The sequence below is a fragment of the Colobus angolensis genome, unplaced genomic scaffold (assembly GCF_000951035.1).
Source record: "Colobus angolensis palliatus isolate OR3802 unplaced genomic scaffold, Cang.pa_1.0 Scaffold7, whole genome shotgun sequence".
In the NCBI taxonomy this organism is placed as follows: domain Eukaryota; kingdom Metazoa; phylum Chordata; class Mammalia; order Primates; family Cercopithecidae; genus Colobus; species Colobus angolensis.
In genome coordinates this window covers 10,681,174-10,688,071 of record NW_012120709.1, presented here as the reverse complement: position 1 = coordinate 10,688,071, position 6,898 = coordinate 10,681,174, and the positions used below count along the sequence as shown (strand labels likewise).

General features: G+C 40.1%; 1 pseudogene across 1 annotated transcript; it reads left to right on the top strand.

Annotated features, from left to right (window-relative positions):
- The first annotated feature begins 706 nt into the window (after positions 1-706).
- LOC105500953 lies at positions 707-1,285 on the top strand (annotated as a pseudogene). Its single transcript, XR_001000108.1, has one exon. The product of XR_001000108.1 is annotated as a 40S ribosomal protein S10 pseudogene (transcript).
- The last annotated feature ends 5,613 nt before the right edge of the window (positions 1,286-6,898 follow it).

Sequence of the window (6,898 nt, the reverse complement as noted above, 5' to 3'; positions counted from 1 at the left end):
CCAATAGTTATCTTTTTTGCTATTGTCCCTCCTCTCACTCTCCACCCTCAAGTAGACTCCAGTGTCTGCTGCTCCCTTCTTTGTGTTCATGTGTTCTCATTATTTAGCTCCCTCTTATGAGTGAAAACAAGCACTATTTGGTTTTCTGTTGCTGCATGAGTTTGCTAAGGATAATAGCCTCCAGTATCATCCATGTTCCTACAAAAGACATAGTCTCATTCTTTTTATGGCTGCATAGTATTCCATGGTGTATGTGTACCACATACTCTTTATCCAGTCTGTCATTTACGGGCATTTAGGTTGATTCCAGGTCTTTGCTACTGTGAGTAGTGCTGCAGTGAGCATTCTTGTGTATGTGTCTTTATGGTAGAATGATTTATGTTACTCTGGGTATATACAAAGTAATGGGATTGCTGAGTCAAATTGTAGTTCTCCTTTTTGCCCTTTGAGGAATTTCCTTACTGCCTTCCGTGATGGATGAACTAATTTACACTCTCACCAACAGTGTATAAGTGTCCCTTTTTTCACAACCTTGCCAGCATCTGTTATTTTTTGACTTCTTAATAATAGACATTCTGACTGGTGTGAGATGGCATCTCATTGTGGTTTTCATTTGCATTTCTCTAATGATAAGTGATATTGAGCTTTGTTCATATGTTTGATAGCCACATGTATGTCTTCTTTTGAAAAGTGTCTGTTCGCCTTTCCAGCCCCGGCCCCGGACCCTGCAGCTGCCGAGATGTTGATGCCTAAGAAGAACCGGATTGCCATTTACGAACTCCTTTTTAAGGAGGGAGTCATGGTGGCCAAGAAGGATGTCCACATGCCTAAGCACCCGGAGCTGGCAGACAAGAATGTGCCCAACCTTCATGTCATGAAGGCCATGCAGTCTCTCAAGTCCCGAGGCTACGTGAAGGAACAGTTTGCCTGGAGACATTTCTACTGGTACCTTACCAATGAGGGTATCCAGTATCTCCGTGATTACCTTCATCTGCCCCCAGAGATTGTGCCTGCCACCCTACGCCGTAGCCGTCCAGAGACTGGCAGGCCTCGGCCCAAAGGTCTGGAGGGTGAGCGACCTGCGAGACTCACAAGAGGGGAAGCTGACAGAGATACCTACAGACGGAGTGCTGTGCCACCTGGTGCCGACAAGAAAGCCGAGGCTGGGGCTGGGTCAGCAACCGAATTCCAGTTTAGAGGCGGATTTGGTCGTGGATGTGGTCAGCCACCTCAGTAAAATTGAAGAGTATTATTTTGCATTGAATAAATTTACAGCCAAAAAACCATAAAAAAAAAAAAAAAAAAGAAAAGTGTCTGTTCATGTCCTCTGCTCACTTTTTAGTGAGGTTGTTTCTCTCTTGTAAATTTAAGTTCCTTATAGATGTTGGATGTAAGACCTCTGCCAGATACATAGTTTGCAGATATTTTCTCCCATTTTGTTGGTTGTCTGTTTACTTTGTTGATAGTTTCTTTTGCTGTGCAGAAGCTCTTAAGTTTCATTACATTCCCCCCACTTATCAATTTTTGCTTTTGTTGAGATTGCTTTTGTTGTCTTTGTCATGAAATCTTTGCCCATTCCTATGTCCACGATGGTATTGCTTAGGTTGCCTTCCAGGGCTTTTACAGTTTTTGGTTTTACATTTAAGTCTTTAATCCATCTTGAGTTAATTTTTTTGTATATGACTACCTAATTTCTAAAGTGGCGTCCCATTATGTTTGCCATTTTCTGTCATTAGAAGCAAATCACTAGGTCCCACCCACTCTCAATGGGCAGGGGATTACAGGAGGTAGGAATCACTGGAGACCGTCTTATAGTCTGCCTACCATTTCCTCCTACTAGAATATAAGCCTGATGGAGACAGAGACTTTATTGTGTTCATTTCCATATTCCAGAGTGCAGAACAATGCCTGACCACAGAGTAGTTGCTCAATATTTATCTGTTAATCATATGAACTATCATTTCTATCCCATTGCTTTCTTGTCTAGGACCTCTCTCCCCCTTAAAATGAGAGGATGCTTTCTGTGGTGTATTAGATTTAGTATTTTATTCAGAATTAGACCCCGTAATAAGAATTTTCTCCTTTCAATCTTAGCATGCTAAGGCTCTGTCTGCCGTCCAGAGCTCATGTTAGATGTTATCACTGCTACCTCCACTTCCTCAATGCCCCTACTACCTTCTCCACCTTCTATGACCTCATGTAGTACCTATGCCATATAGCCTCGTGATCGCCTGTGTGTCTGATCTCCTACAAACCAATAACTCATTGAGACCAAATACCATGTGTTCAACCAATGTAAGTTCAGCCAAGTTGGAGCAGTGCCTGTTTATATAGAGTAGTCATAGAGTACCTGGGAGAGTACTCGTACACTGTAGGCACTTGACAAACATTAGTGGTAAATAAGTTAGTAGGTTTCACTCTTTTGCCGTTCCTGGTTCTTTATAAATTTTTGGTAAATATTTGTTAACTAACTGAATTCAAGTCCTGAAATCATTTATAACCAATGAATGGCATGGCATGAGCCCTTGTTACATCTTTCAACTGAAAGATTGGTCAGAGAGAAGGCACGAAATATAGGGCAGAAGAAAGATACAGACTAGAAATCATCTAAATTGGACAATACAAACCTTGGGCCTCAGTTTTCCCAGTCATAACCATGATGAGGTGAGCAGGGGTGGTGTAAAATATGAGTTAATTTCCTTTAATGGTCTGAAATCTCAAGTCTTTAAAGGTGGGCTTATTTGGAGTGTCTCCTACTCAAAGCATCTAAAACTGCCTGGATTCACATCAGTCTTTAAATTTCATCTTCAAGTTCCTAGGCACAGCAGCAAGGAGGGCCCAAGCCAGACTAATCCAAGCTGCTCATTAAATACATCTACAGCAACAAATCACCCAATGCCCCATGTTTTCACCCAGTATTGATTTATGCAGAAAAAATAATCCAAGCTCTGGAGTCCTCCCAGTCATAGCAATTTCTTTTATGTTTTGTCAACAAGAACACTCCTTAGAACAGAAAATTCAAGACTCTTCATGTAAGCCAGAAAAACAGGAATCATTTTCCTAGTTCCATGAGATTTGCTAGAAGATGGCAGTAAAAGGTAGGTGCCTGCGATGACATGGCAATAATTTGTATTAAATCGAGCCAAGGATTTTATGAAAATATAATATCCAGTTCTGTCACAGCTGCCATATTGTCATGGTGACCTAAACATAGCCAAAAATCATCAAAATTATCCACATATCATATTCCCTTGGCTCACCTACACTAGTCCAACAACGTTTCTGCCCACCACCCCCAGAGCTCCATAAGTCTTCTTTGCCTCCCTTGGCAAAGAAGAATCAACATCACACCCGAATTGCGGTCACCTCAGAGGTTGGTGTGAATACAAATTTGCAATCCATCTAGCCTAGCACATGTGCTTCAGCAGCCTGGCAGAGAGAACAGAATTGGACTCGTGTTTTACTGTCTCACTGGATATAAGCAGATTACTTTCCAGGGGGAAAGTTTTCAGGCTATTTAGGACATTCAGATTGTATTAAACATATAAAACTGGGCTCTGAATCAAACCAGAGTTAAAACAGACTTTTGAACATGATTCTAGTTCCCGTTAAAAGTTAAGCAGCTGAGTCTTGCACCTAAAATAATCATACGGCATTTTAGTATCTTTATGTTTCCAAGGTCAATAGGCAGCCCCTTAGGGTGCCTTGGAGTAAAAGACAGAGAGAGAGAGAGAGAGAGAGAGAGAGTGTGTGTGTGTGTGTGTGTGTGTGTGTGTGTGTGTGTGTGTCCTCACATGTGCACACAGGCACACAGGCATGCATACCTTAAAACAGTAAACTACATTTGCATCAAGGAATCCATCTGCTCCAACCACAATAAACAACCTACATAGGCTTAAAGCATATGGATGGCAGGGTTGACGTGACTTAAGCGCAAAGCATTTGCCCAGAGTTCTGCATTCATTGATCAACACATTAGAGAGATGCTTCATTGTCCTAATCAGCATTTACTGCAGTGGCAAGGGTCCACTCAGATCATTTCCACTGGCAAGTCACAGAAGGAAATTCTTCTGTAAATATGGATAGGATCCCATTGCTTTTCTGTTCATATGCTACCCACTTTACCTGGATTTTGTGCTTGTTTGTTTGCTTGTTTTCTTAGTGGCTAGAATAGAGAAAATATATTCCAGGGTTTTGTTTTTGTTTTCTGAATGATCACCTACATCCTAGTGAGAGCCGTGGTCATGACGGAGAATAATGATTTAAACTTCATCTGACTATGCTGGAATCCTTGTCCAATACCAAAAAGCTCAAATGCACTGGTTCACAGAAAGCTGTGATCTGCACAGGTCAGGCCACTATGTAAGTGCAGCCATTTGGGGAAATGAAAACTTTTACCTTTATAAAAGATTGAGTTTTTCTTCCTCTTGTCTTCAATTTGTGTTGCCCTGTTTTTAAAAAAATAAAAATTTTTGAAGGCTACTTTACCTGTCTCCATGTTCCAACTCAGCCCTCTCCTATTTCTATTTGTCAGAATAAGGTCATTTATTAGGTCAGTAAGTATTAGAACTTACTTCATAGCACTAGTTACTTTTTACAGAAAACCTCAAGAAAGATAATTCAATACATTCCTCTCTATTTGTGAAGTTTAGGACCTATCAGGTCTGTGTGAAGAAGAGAATTCTGGGTGGCAACACAGTCTCTGAATTATTTCTCTTAGACCACATCTCCCCAGAGATGAATTTATTATGTTTAAGACATGTTCTCTTTTTATATATTAGATAAAATATATTTAAACCACCTTCTGGAGAATGTTGAGACTCTTGAAAAGTCACATCTAGTGATAATGGAAAAATAATTTCTAGAAATAATTAGTAGTACAAGAAATAGACAAGTATAAAAATTATTTTATTATTAATTTATATTTTATTACGAAATAAAAAGAGTAAACCAACATCTCCCTTTCCCACCTTTTTGGTGTAAATAGAAAAATAAAAACCCACCAGAGTTGGATACGCAGTTTAAGAGCTGAGTTATCCCTAGAAGAGATCTGAATAGATCAGAAAAACGGGCCTAGAATTTTAAAACTCTGATTTTAAATGCCAGAGTCCTGTTAAAAACAGTAAGTGGAATGGGACTGGTTCCTCACTTAAGATTTGATCACTTAAGGAAAAAGCAAAATCACCTTGACTCGCTGTTAAACATGCTTGAACGGATTCATGCTAACCTGACTTCGTCTAGTTGGGTCTTTCAAGGCAAACCAAGCCATCTAAACTATAGCTAGAGTGCTCCAGAAGAAGGAATGAGCCATGGGGTAGAAAGCTTATCGGTTCTTGTCTTATGTTAATAATGATATATTTTATATGCAGCTGACAAATGATATAAATGTATATATTTTGATATATTACTAGAGTGATTGGTATGACAAAATTCAGAACTAATACCTAAGCAATCATCCCACAGATTGAAGAGACAGTGAAATATCCTTACAAATGTTAAGAACGACTTCAAGAAAGACGTAAGTTACAATCTACCATGTACCACAAATATCACTTATTTGTTCTTAGAATGAGCCTTGGGTATGGGGGATAGAAATATTCTAGAAAAACCGTGTTATCCAGTATTATTATTTATAAAATAATGAATGAGCCATGGGGGTAGAGATTTTGCCTGTTTTTCTCCCCTTTTTTCTCTGCTAAATACGTAATGATGTATGTGTGGAGGTGCTTGATGGTAAAGTTCCCTACACATGTAGGTTCTGAAGTGGACATAATAGGTCCTCCCATCTAGTTATCAACATAGACTTCTAACTGGTCTCCCTGCTCTTATTCTTTCTCCACAACCACCCATCTAGCACTCAAGCAACACAAGTGGAATTTCTTTCAAAGCAAATTCATTGTACTACCTAGGAGCCCGTTATGACCCAGCCCTGCCCCCCACATGATTTCCCTCTCACCATCTCTCCATCCTCTATGGCAGCTGGCTGCACCAGCCCTCATGCTGATGCTGAACAGAGCCATACGCATTTTTGTCTTTGGGTCTCTGTACCAGCATTTCTCTCTGCTTGGAATGTTCTGCCTGATTCATGTTGTTGGCCTTCTGTTTATTCAAATCTCAAACAAATGTCTTTAAATAAACATAGGAACCACAATAGCAATCAACACTTTTATAGCATCTACCTCATGCCTGGCACCATCCTAAGTGCTTTACATACATGAACTCGTTTAATATGTTTAGCAAACCTACAAGTAGATTGTTATCGACCACATTTTACAGATGAAGAAACTAAAGCACAGAGAGGCTAAGAAAACTGCCCAAGATCAGACACTATGAAGTAATGGAGATGATTTGACTTCATGTCTGAAGTCCATTATTTTAACCATTTCTCCATTCTGCTTCTCAGAAAATCGCCACCCAGTTACCCTGTATCATATCATCCTATTTTAATATTCTTGATAGCACCTATTACTACCTGATACTTTTCATATCTATTCTTTTATTTTCTATATATCTATTTTTATACTTTTTCATATTGCCTGTCTTCCTTTCCTAAACCATAACTTCTCTGAGGGCAAGGTGCAGCTTTGCCTTGCTTAGTGCAGAGTATCTGGCCTCTAAAGCAGGGCCTGGTATGAAGGAAGCACCCACCAAACATTTGCTGAAGGATTAATTAGCGAACTGACTGCTGTGTGCCTGACTGCTTGACGGCTCCAGCCTCCGGGGTGTTGAATTGAACCTGGCCATTCACCCCAGGGGGTTCAGAGTCCTTATCCATTAGTTCACCTCGCTGGGACCAAGCCTGATGATTCACCTTGACCCAGCTGATGAGAGATTGACATCAGAATGACCATTTATTAATTCACTGTGAAGAATGTTCCTGTCAGCCAGAAAGCACTTT